The sequence below is a fragment of the Ochlerotatus camptorhynchus genome, unplaced genomic scaffold, assembly GCF_037179485.1.
Source record: "Ochlerotatus camptorhynchus isolate MF236.1 unplaced genomic scaffold, CSIRO-AGI_Acam_v1.1 ptg000040l, whole genome shotgun sequence".
Classification (NCBI taxonomy): domain Eukaryota; kingdom Metazoa; phylum Arthropoda; class Insecta; order Diptera; family Culicidae; genus Ochlerotatus; species Ochlerotatus camptorhynchus.
In genome coordinates, this window is record NW_027040531.1 from 2,537,277 (window position 1) to 2,550,229 (window position 12,953).

General features: G+C 43.3%; 1 protein-coding gene and 1 pseudogene across 1 annotated transcript in view; one reads left to right on the plus strand and one right to left on the minus strand.

Moving 5' to 3' along the window:
* The window catches only part of LOC135713096 (dual specificity protein phosphatase 3), a 139,807-nt gene extending 137,400 nt beyond the window's left edge, over positions 1–2,407 (minus strand). The window contains exon 1 of the mRNA XM_065236220.1: positions 2,107–2,407. The gene's annotated coding sequence lies outside the window, so the exon portion shown is untranslated. The remainder of the gene's footprint in view (positions 1–2,106) is intronic.
* Positions 2,408–7,105: 4,698 nt separating this feature from the next.
* LOC135712680 (uncharacterized) lies at positions 7,106–12,159 on the plus strand (annotated as a pseudogene).
* Positions 12,160–12,953: the final 794 nt, after the last annotated feature.

The following is a 12,953-nucleotide window of genomic DNA, read 5'->3' on the forward strand; positions in this document are numbered from 1 at the left end:
ACGTCAAAATATACATGATAATTAAAGGTTTCGAGGACTGCTATGCTCTACAACTGCTGCTGAATAGTTTTGCTTATTGGTGCACCCGGAACATGCTGACGTTGAGCATCCACAAATGTAACGTTATATCGTTTCATCGCAAGCTCAACCCGATTACGTATGATTATTCAATTAATGGTCAGTCCCTTGAGCGTTGACTTCAGGTTCGAGATCTTGGTGTCATCCTGGATTCAGCGCTGACCTTCCGATCGCACTAAAATGATATTATCTGTAGAGCCAACCGACAGCTGGGATTTATGTTCAAAATATCCTGCGAATTTACCTATTTATCCTCTCTGCCTCCGGTCTCTGTACTGCGCACTGGTGCGATCAATTCTGGAATCCAACTCTGTAGTATGGTGCTCGTACCAGTCCACCTGGACTGGTAGGATCGAAGCAATTCAGAGAAAATTTGTGAGATATGCCCTACGACGCCTTCCGTGGCGAGATCCGTTAAACTTACCACAATATGGAGATCGATGCAGATTATTGGGACTGCACACGCTTGAGCAGAGACGGAATGTTGCCCAAGCGGTGTTTGTAGCTAAACTTCTCATAGGAGAAACTGACGCACCAGAGTTACTAGGTCAACTTAATCTTTACGTTCCTGAACGATTACTTCGCCAACGAAACTTTTTGCTGCTTGAGCCCCGCAAATCCTTGTACGGCCTTCATGATCCTGTCCGCTTTATGTCGACTAGGTTCAATAAAGTCTACATCCTCTTCGACTTCAACTCTACTGTGGCAACATTTAAGCGTAGACTGACTGAATTGCATTAATGGATCGAGTAAGATTTGTTATTGTGAAAGATTCACCACTGCCGACGAGGATTGCTTCGGATGATGGATGTCCAATGGAGCTGATAGAATTATAATTTTTTTATGTTTTTTAACTACAGTTGATATTTGAAGGTTCACTTTATGTTATGTTCACGGATGTGCTTGTTTTGTAATGTTTGTACTGTATTGTGAAAAGATATGGGGTTTTTACGCCATTTAAATTGGTTTTTCCCCATCACATTCATTAAGACGACAAAAAGTCAGATGAATAAATAAATAAATAAATAAATAATAAATATAAAAGATGGATTTCAGGCAGGTTCCCGGACAAAAGTTTTATCTGGCCGCAGCACGGGGTGATGTTCCCAGCAAATTCAAGTTTGTTTTCGCCGATAAATTCGCCTGGAAACTGATGACCTTGCAAGGGATTTACAGCTGCGGACCCAAAACCAAGCTTTTCATCATCAACAAAAGGCTCACAATGAATGGTCCTGACCAGATTTCGCAAGCTTCCACTATAGCTAAAAGGTGCTACAGTGGTACCGTGACAATAAGGTGGATTTTGTTGCCAAGGATATTAATCCACCCAACTGTTCGCAATTCCACCCAAATCGAAAAGTTTTGGGCAATTATCAAGCGGAAGCTATAGAAAAACTGGAAAGACGACTCAGGACGCAGCACTGATGGCTCCATGTTGGAAAAATTGGCCGCTGAGGTTGACCAGTCCAGTGTGCGGTAGATGATGGCGGTAATTCCAAAGAAAGTCCGTGAGTGCATCCAAACGCCGTCGGAGTAATTTTTCATTTTTTTTTTATGAAAGTACAATAAAATACCTTCATTTTGACTAAAATTAATTTTTCGTACGTCCAATAAACCTCGAGGAACACCTGGTTTTATGTGTCCGGATTCTAAGTTGACCAGACTTTGGTAAAGAATGAATTAAACTGAAAATCAAGATATGGTCAATTAGAGGACCACTAGGGCCAAAAACTGGCTCACTTACCGTACATCAAATTTTCACATACATTTTCTTTATTTTCTAAGGATGTCTCGCTCATCTCCCGCCCCAAGCAGCACTTCCCGGTCTAGCCTTTCCTCCCACTCACATGACATCCCATCCCAACAGCGGACTGGTCGCGTTGGCGTGTCACTTCAAAGCACACGCCACAAACCACCTATCCTACGAATGCACTTGAACCTTTAAAGAGCTTTGTGCTGCTGGTACTAGAAATAATCGTCACGAGATGCAATGACGGAAGGAAAGAAGTCCTCTTAAAATTTGCATACTTTTTACAGCTCTGTATTTCCCCACGGCACTTTTACGAGAACGGACCGGAAATTCCTAGCAGCTACACGACGGAGAAACAGTAAAGACCCGGCAGCGCACCGATAACAACAACCTCCCGCCGGAGATGGTTCAACAGCATCACTACGACGTAATAAAACTTTTATTCACCCACCGACCAAACGAACGAACGATGACGACTCTACCCTACCGCCAACCACCCGCTGGGTGTTAATGCAAAAAGTAAAACGCCAACCGCGACGACCGACGATGGTTGGTTACAATAGAAGCCGCGTCATTTCGCGCCAGCTTCCCGCTGGAGTCTGCGAAGAACTGTTTTCGGAAAATGCTCACCCTTGGACCAGGCACTGTGACGAGGAGCTTTCGCTCGAGAAATTTCCACTCTCGTCGTTCGTCGTTGAAAGCTTTTGCGCGCGTCCCTGGCGCCGGGCGCGTCTTCGTCGGCTGTTCGTTTCGGAACGAATGAGGGACATCTCGCATCACGAAAGGGGGTGATGCCGATCATGGGCTTTGCTGTTTTCGTATTGCAATCGTCATCATCAGCATCATCATCATCGAAGCTTTACTGTTGATGGCAATCGATGCCGGCTTTTCTCCATAGCTGGTATATAGCACGGTGTGGCTGAGGCTTGCAGTAAAATCGGCTGCTGGGTGATGATGAGATTTTCTGAGAATTTCATTAAAGAAAGACGCTACCTTCGGCGATGTATGAATGAAGAAATGTTGCCGGTATGGAAGGATTCGGCGCGCTGGGAGAAAGTGTTTTGTCATTTACATTTTTCACACGCTTAGAACGTGTTTGTTGAATTCGAGAGTGTGTTGAAGTGGGTACCGATGAATTCGAATGCAGCAAAAGTGGTGTATGGATGGAATATTTATGAATTATTCACTGTTTATGGTCGTTGTCGTTTGTTTTCAATTGTGAACATTATTTTGTAAGACATCAAAGACGGGTTCTATGGCTCAGTCCCCAGAAGGCCGAGGGTACACTCTCAGGACCATCTACTTGTAACATTTGGACCTGTAAAATTTCCCAATAGAGTAAGGCGGGCAAAAGTTCAACATTAGTTGAATAAATTAAAATTACTCATATGCGGACGACATCTTGCTCCTAGTAGTCGGGAAAACTCTAAAAGCAATGAAGGTAAAATTGCAGGCGGCGGTCTCTGCGGTTGGTAGATGGGCCGCCAAGACAGGCTTTGCGATATCAGCCGAGAAAAGCTCGGTTTTCCATGTCTGCCGGCATGGTCACCGGCCACTACCGACCCCGATTAGGATCGACAAGCAGGCAATTCCCAGGAGGAAATCCATCTCCATACTAGGAGTCACGATTGACCGAAACTTCCGGTTCGGCCCCCACCTCAACGAGGTCAAGGCCAGCTGTCGAACAAGACTAAACAACCTTCGCTCCCTATCCGGTCCACACAAGGTGAACAACCGAGGTATTGTGATGAACACCGCCAGATCCATCGTCCACAGCCGACTGACATATGGAATCGAACTTCTATGCGCGTCCAGCGACTCCATCATCTCCCGTCTTGCACCGATATACAACCAGGCTACTCGGATTGCAGCCGGTCTACTGCCATCAACACCAGCCGACGCCGCATGCATTGAGACCGGAACACTACCGTTCCGGTTTTTCATTGCGGAGTCGGTTTGTACGAGAGCCGTGGGACTCGACGAGCAACTCAGCGGAGACGGAGATTTCTATCTCCTCTCGGAGGGGAAACGAATTCTCCAAGAGACCGCCCACCAGGAGCTCCCTCCGGTGTCTAAACTCCACTGGGTCGGAGCCAGGGAGTGGGATGCCTCCCCCATCCGATCAGATAGAACCATGGCCAACCGATTCAGAGCAGGGGACAACTCGGCGGAAATGAGAACCTGCCTCACCGAGCGACTGAGAACGATGTACCATAACCACCAACTCCGATACACCGACGGATCGAAGGCTAGGGGCCGAGTAGGTTTTGGAGTAACTGATGGCCGAACATCCCATTTCTGGAAACTTCCGGACCAATGCTCGGTTTTCTCAGCAGAAGCAGCAGCCCTACATTACGCGGCCTCCCTACCATCCTCCTCCCCTCTATGCATACTCACGGACTCCGCCAGCGCTCTGGCTGCATTGGAATCTTCCACTGCACGCCACCCGTGGATTCAGGCCATCCAGAAGCACACACAGCCCGGCCCCACCTTCATGTGGATACCGGGCCACGGCGGAATCGCCGGTAACATTGAAGCCGACTACCTCGCGGCCACCGGACGAAGCGGCCGTCTTGCCCACAAGTCGGTCCCCAGACAAGACCTGAAAGTCTGGATAAAATCTACCATCAGGTCAGCATGGGGCAACGAATGGAACAGCAACCAAGAGCTTTTCATTAGAAAGGTCAAAGGCGAAACGGCTCCATGGACGGACACCAAAAGTTACGCGGAACAGAGAATACTCTCCAGACTTCGAACCGGTCACACCCGGATTACTCACAACATGGGAAGCAGCAGCGGTGGAGGCTTCCGGAGGAGATGCGACGCGTGCCGAACAACGATGACGGTTGAGCACATCCTTATCAACTGCCCGTGTTTCCACGGATCACGGGAGTTGTACGGTCTGGCCGACAACATTCGGGACGTCCTCCAAAACGACCCGGTAGCGGAAATCCAACTCATCTGCTTTACGAAGGAAGCAGGAATCTACAAAAATATTTAAAATACGATATTGATAGCAGGCCCGGCAACCCTGCCGGTGGGGCTCTACCGGGGTCCTGAATTTAGTAACTATAACACGAAAAATACTATTTTGATAGCAGGCCCGGCAACCCCTGCCGGTAGCAGCTGCCAGGTTCACCTGGCAGCCTCTGCCGGTGAGGCTCTACCGGGGTCCTTTAGACAGCCTTTGAAATGAAAATTTGACAGCTAGCTGAGACAGGAAACATAAGTTTCAAAAACCAAAACTCTGTACATTCTAAAAACTCTGTAAACCCCCTTTTCCCCTAGGAATACCCCCCTCTGGGGTATTCGGAGACGAGCCAGCCAACGGCTGAAAGTCTCCTTAATAAAGATATAAAAAAAAATTAAATTACTCAAAACTTTAAGCTAGTTAATTTCATACACAGGATCCCTTATACAAGGTTTAGAAAATTTTCTTACATACAGAGCATGTTCAGTACATTCATAGCTAGAACATTGTTTTCGGAAGAGTGTTCAAAACGAACTTTTGCCCACCGGTGAAGTAAAAGTTCGCAGTTTTTGAGAAGTAAGGACCAGTGCTGATAAAAATCATTCCTTCTACACTCATCTTAGCTGAAAATTAAGACAACCTTAACAGATAGACCAACTACTTGCATGAATTTGAATTTTGACATAAACACATTCTCTTGATCAAGGCAACCTCTGAGTATCGAAGCCAACATTTTGTTTTTGTTCATTCGTGGCTAGAAGTTGTGCTGTTGTCAATATCAATATTCATCTTCATCTTGGTGGGATGCAGTGCCTTATAGATTATCGTTATTTATTCACGAAAGGAGGAATTCGACAGTGAGCATTCATAAGGGCGTATACGCGATGATCGATTCTCTTAATCGATTTTCTCTTTTGTTAATAACTCGCTAGATTTAACGTTTGTCGGTGCGTTTGCTGTTGCTTTTGATAGCCAATGCAACCTGTTACAACTCTACATTGAATAAATTCTACAAAATTGTTTCGCTTAGCTGTAGCAATGCAAAGAGAAAATCGATGAAGAGAATCGATCATCGCGTATAGGCCCTTAGGCCGTTCGCAATGCTGAGTTTCAAAATTGTTTTAAACTACTCGTCAATTCTATAATTTGAAACTGTTCTCTATGAAATTCTCCGTTTTTATTTGTGAAGCTCTCGAAACATCTCTAACACATCCAAAGAAATTTGAAACAGAGTTCCAATCGTGTTTCAAACTCGCTCAGAAATAAAACAGAATAGTCGAGCAGTTGCAAATCTGGTGCAAAATAGTGCTCGAATAATGAAACTGCAACTCAGCATTGCGAGAGGTGCGTTTCTGTTCTAGTTTCAAATTGAAACAGTCCTTATAAAATACAACAGCATTGCGAACGGCCTTATGCATGCTCACTGTCGAATTATTCTTTTCTCAGTGTGGGATGACTCTTCTGTTGAAACACAACATCATTTCTCGCGTCACTTTTCAAATAGACCAATGTAACATATCCACCATTTTGAGAAAATCGAAGTTGAAGTTCAACAGATTATTATTTTAACTGTTTAAAAACAATACATTTTGCAATACTATTTTTAATGTAGTCAGTGTATAATAACGTTGAAAATTCAGAAGAAACGGTAAAATCACAATTTTACTTTGAATTTCATGCTACAACATTGAAAAAACCACATAGGACGTTTTGACAAGTCGAGTTGTACATCGGACATGTTACATTGGACGATTTTTCTCAATGACATAATCAATGAGTGTTACATTGGACGTTTTGTCTACATGATACTAGATTCCCTTTCACAGATTTCAGAGTATAGTACTTAACTTTAGATTGGCCCCGCCTTTGGAAAATGAGCACCAATCATGTTAGGCAGTCCGAATGACCGAAGTAACAATCATATACCCATCATTTCAAACTGTACATTGGACAATTTGTGATCGATGATTTTCTTAAATAAATGAAAGTAAATTTGGATGGGTGTTTTTGTATCACATACAATGATAGAAGAGCAATAGCTTGTATCGCTTAACTCGATTTGTTTACATTTGTTACATTGGTCTATTCGAAAAGTGACGCGAGATTTCTGTCATATCAATGATACATGAATTTTGTTTACCTTATTGAATGAATAATTCATTTAATGAATTTCAAAAGCCTACAATCATTGATATTTCTTACTGTCAATGGTTTGAAGTGATAATCAGACAAGCAAAGTTGATATTCATCACTGATGGTGAAATTTTATAATTGAGAAAGACGAGTTTGATTTTGCATTCGAAATAATGGAAGAAGCAGGTCCATCATCTAAAAAAGGACAACAACGACGCGATAACAACAAGCACCCACTCCAGGAAATTGCATTATCGTTTATTCATCGGGAAGGGAACAAAGGTATCTGTCATATTGAAGAGAGCAGCGGATGTCCTACGTCCAAATAACTATGGATGTCGGTAATTTTATCCGTCATTTCCGCACAAAACATACAGATGCTGCGAATAAATGTGGGTTGCTGAAAGAAACTAATGCTAGCGCCAAGAAGCCAAGACTGGTGTCCAAAAGATCAATAGCCATCGATACGCCGCTGTACATGGATTCTATTGTCAAATTAGTGCCCTACCATCAACTCCCTCTTTGCTTCGTAGAGTTGGAATGGATGAAACAACTCATGGACCCAATATCTTGCACTTGGTATTACAGTGAACAGAAACAATGTAAAGATGATCCGTCACTGATCAAATTCGTAAGGCTTTAAGCGATGAACTGAAGAACAGGTTGATTTCACTGAAAATTGATTCAGCATCACGATTCAACCGACACGTCCTCGGCATAAATGCCCAGTATTTTTTGGATAGCAAAATCGTCATTCGGATATTAGGTGAGTGTTACGCGTAGCGTTGAAACAAAGAAATTAGTGGGATGTTTCATTGAGGTGCATTATGGAGCCAATATATACTGCAATGTGGTAGTACAACCGCTCAAGTTTTACCATATACCATACGATTTAATCACTTGGTATATGCTAAAACCATAATAGTTGTAAAATCATATTGCAGTGAGTAGTTATGTTATAGCCAGCGGAAGCATAATTATTGTTCCATTTTCAAAAGAGTATCCTATACACATGGGACAGTTATGAGTTCACTTGTAGATTATACCCATGAAATAAATTTTATGCTTGATTCTCCTGAATTAAACTTAAGCTAGGTAGCAACTGCTATCATTCTCTTTTGAATGAACTTAGTTTAGTTACAAAATCATGAAAAAATCAGCAGCATTCACTATGAAATGAATTTTTCATCCATAGTGAACTTTGATGAATTTTAGTGATTTTTTCAGCCCTGCTTGTAATATATTTAATGGTATTTGAAGTACTTTAATATGTAACACCTATAACATTCTTACAATTTCTTGTATTTCCATGTTACCATTCCAGGCTTGATTGAAATAAAAGAATGACAAACGGCAGCTTTTTTGAAAATTAAAATTTTAGAGGTTCTTCAGACATATGGAGTTACTGTTAAGCAAATATTTTCGAAAACATGGAGCAAATATGCTGGCAGCTGTAAAAGGGCTGAAGAAAGAATTTGATTTTCTAGTCTTACAGCAGCTAGAAAATGTAGACCTTCTGGGTGGCATACTGAAACCGAAACCGAGACTGCTGAAAACAATCAAGATCAAGAGCTTTCCAATACACTTTCAACTGAATTCCATCACTGTTGCGAGAGGCAACAGGTGGACAGGGGATTTTTTTCGTAAATATAATACCAGAACCCAGAAGTAGATTAGGTAGTAATGTAAGTATAAACTATTATTTAGTATTAATCTCTTTTATGAAAAATGTACATTATTTAGTATTATGCACAAATCCTATACCGCACGGCCTTTTAGATATACTTCGCTATATGGCCTTTGTTTTTGGTTCTCTGACACTTACCCCGATCGATGATAGACATCATTGTCAGTTATCCGTCACGGGCGATCGCATGCCAGGGTTGCCTTCGCTCGATCAAACGAGGGGCCTGCTGGATTGTGGAGATGCGCAGCCAACTAGGGATGGCCAACACTCCCCCCAGGTAAGCCGGACGTCTGGTCGGCTTGCTCCTCTCCGCGTCGAACATCCAGGACCGCCAGTTTGGTCACAGGGCGATCGTATATGCCAGTCGATGTTCTTACTGTAGCTGACCTGATTCGACCATCTTTGCCTGGTTGCGTTCCGATGACTCTACCTTTTGGTCAAGAATTCCGGGGCAGGTTGGAGTCTACGATGATCACTACGTCGCCTCGGTCAATCGGCTTCGAATCGACGAACCATTTCGTCCGTCTTGTAATGTCCGGGAGATAGTCTGATAGCCAGCGCTTCCAAAAATGATTTGCCAGCGCTTGTGATGTACGCCAGTTTTGTTTGAGAAGGGCGCCACTGTCATCCAGCGAGGTAAACGGTTTCGAGCCATCGGACGACCCCAGAAGAAAGTGGTTCGGTGTGAGTGCTGGTGACGACTCGTTATCGATAGGCACGTGAGTGAGTGGTCGGGAGTTCAGCGTGCTCTCAACTTCCGTGAGTAGGCTTCTCAGCACTTCTTCGGATGGCTTCCTTGAGGGGCAGATGGCCATCAGATTTTTCTTCAGGCTCCGGATTAGTCGCTCCCAACTGCCACCCATATGGGGAGCCAGAAGTGGGTTGAAGGTCCAGCTCGTCTCCGTGGTTATGAATTCCTTCATAACCTGTTCGTAGTCGACTGCTTCTTGCAGGTTCTTGAGTTCACGGCTGGCGCCAATGAAATTGGTACCCCGGTCGCTTCGAATAGTTCTTGGAGTTCCGCGTCGGCCCATGAAACTTCTAAGAGCAATTATACATGAGCTGGTGCTTAGCGAGTTGGCCAATTCTATATGGATCGCCCGTGTCGTAAGACAGGTGACGATCATTCCCCATCTTTTCTCCGTTCTTCTTCCGATAACAACTTCCATGGGATCGAAGTAGTCAACGCCTACATGAGTGAAAGGGCGTGTGAAAGCAGCTAGCCGTTCCGCTGGGAGGTCCGCCATGATTGGAGGTTGTGGAATCGAGGATTCGTTTTTGCACCGCTGACAGCCCTTCCTTGTCGCTGCATACTGAACGCGAATGCGAGGAATGACGTCTGCGAGGAATGACGCCTGCTGGATTGTGGAGATGCGCAGCCAACTAGGGATGGCCAACAATCACGATCAGTTGAACCTTGTAAGATGCTCGGTACACACATTGCAATTAGCTATTCTTGACGTTGTTAACAAAAGTGACGAATCCATCAAGCAAATCACTGGCGTGGCAAAAAAAAATGTAAAGGAGTCAAATATAAGACACAGGCTACTTTCCCACCGGTTTGGGAACAAACCAGATGAGGAGGTATTTACATGATGCTGGATTGCTTTCACAGACAAAAAGAATTTTTCAATCAACTGGCACTCCAATTTCCTGAGCTCGGTAAGTTTAGGATGTGCTTTAGATCATATGGTTTTTATTTTGCATTGAGCTGCCAAAAATTGCAAATAATTTTACAAATCCTATGAGTTAACTTTACAGTATCCCCCCACTAATCCTACAATGTAATGTCCAGATTATCGAATGTGGACTCTCTTATCTGGATGTTCTACACATACTAAAAATTACAACAAAAAGACGCAGCACACAGCCAAATTCTAAAAATTGACAACATAATATACTGTCCATAAAAGCATAACTGTCCGATATGAATCGGAAATCAAGTAGAGATGGGACAGATACGCTTTTATGGGTAGTGTACGAATATTTGTCATTCATGGTTGTTAACCGATATCCGTAGATATCGTCTGCGTTAATCACGTTTCCAAATTCTCCATTATCAATTAACAACCCTGGTCTCATACCATCGACAGACATGATCGTAGTTTCGTTGTACTCTTTTAATCCATTATTGTAATCGGCGTACTAGATTAAAAAACACAACGTCTCTACAATCATGTATGTCATTAGTATTAAATAACACAGCCTTGATTTACAGCTCTAACTCCGAAAATCTGGGATTTCGTTGAACATTACGTTCAAGCCTTCGAACCTCTTTACATTTGCACCAAAAAAAAATGCAAGCAGCTCACGTTTCGTTGCCAGATTGTGACTATGGCATGACCATGGAACCACATGGAACTCTGCTCAGTAGCATGAGACCCCTGAACTGTGTCGCAGGGCCGGCATGTTACTGGGTATTCGGAGGGGCTACGCGGACAAAGTATGAAACACAGGAATATTCACATTTTCTAAAACATTTATTTGCCCTTTTCTGTGGCGTGTGGGTTTGGGTTTTCACATATATGTGGCGTGTATGCGAGGGTTTAAAATTTAGTACGCACTGCTGCAGCAGGATCTCCTACGGCGTCGCGACGCTGGCGTTGGCCCACACGGCTGCTCCTGCACTACCGTGTGGCCGGAAACTTGCGGCGCGGGCTGCAGACAGTGTTGTTGCAGCTTTGGGAGAATGGCGGATCTGGTGGCGTTCATCAGCCACATACGGCTCAGCAGGCGTTGCTGGCTCGTTTGGCTGGCAGGCGTCTTCCGTCGTTGACAAAATCGGCTGACCGTGGCATGGCCACTTTGGTCGAGCCGAGACGGGACCTTCCTTGACAATGTCTTTGATATTAAAATACGTGAATTTTCCAAACAACAACAACTCATTCAAACGAAAATCCACGGATTGTAACCAACTGGTTACAAGATTTTTATTTATCATGGCTGATGGCAATCAACGAAGTTCAGAAGATGTGTTCGAATCCGTTTGCTCAGCCACTGACTAAATCCTTAACAGATCGCCTTGGCAAGCTAAAGACGTCACAAGCATTTCAAATGTCACTGTACATGGATCCACGTCTGAACTATTTTAATTCAAAATTGTTCAGCAACGATGAGAAGCAATATATACAGGTACGATATTACATGTATCTTGTAACCACGATAAGTGATAAACAACTTTTGAAAATTTTATTCTCATATATTTAGAACTGCATTAAAGACACCTGGAACAGGATCAGCCAACTAAAACCGTCTATATGTTCCAGTGAAACAGTAGAAAACAAGGCCAACAGCAGCAGCCAATTTGACGAGTTCCTCACAGAGCTTTTTGGTGGAACTCTGTCGACCACGGAAAACTCAAATGACTCATCGTTTGAGCAGCAGTTAAGAGCACTAGATGCTGAACCGCGACAAAATGACTCTTTCGATGTGTTTCAATATTGGTTGATACAACGAAAGACTCATACAGAACTGTTTGAGGTAGCCATGAGGATCAAATGCAAAATGTTGTTCTCATTTTACACAAATACAGCGCTGTAGAACGTGTCGTGTTGGTTTTTATGCACAGATTGATGGAAAATTATTGCCTCATGCTGAATTGATGATAATATCGAGGCTTTAGGCTCTGGAATCGACAATATTCTAAATAATCATTTTGCCCAAAATCAATTTGATTATTTTGCTTTTGAGGATCGCTTCTGATTCTGACAATTTTGGGGTGGCTATCAGACATAATGCAGATATTCGAATGTCTATACTTTCTACGCAAGCAAATTTTAGAACATTCAAGAATTCCTTGGACTTCTGCTTGGAAGTCAGTAGGCCAGTAGCCCATTGATATTGAGATATTTATTCCTGTACCTGTTACCCCTGCTCCTACACGATTATCCAATCTAGAGCCGCCTGTATAAAAGAAAATTGATCCTGGACGAATGTTTGGTCCCCCATTGTCCCACAAATCGCGATCCGCATCTGCTACATTGTAAAGACGATCGAAGTGAAATTTCTTCTTCATCCAATCTTCATTTTGTATCACAAGAGAATCAAATGTTTAGGATGCTCATAAGTCCTCTAAGATTACCTTCAAGGAAGTGCTGTGACCGTCGGATCCTTAATGCACTCCTTTCGGCTTCTAATTAAATAAATTGATGCAACGGAAGCAGATAAAGTAGAGCATCTAGTGTCATACTTGGTGTGCTACTCATGGCACCAGTTATTCCCAACAAACATTGAATGTTGAATAAGAGCTTATTCAGGCAAAACCAATATTTTTTCAGCTACAAAAATAGCTTATTCAGCTGTTGATCAACTCAAATTGTTTGTTGGGTTGAGAG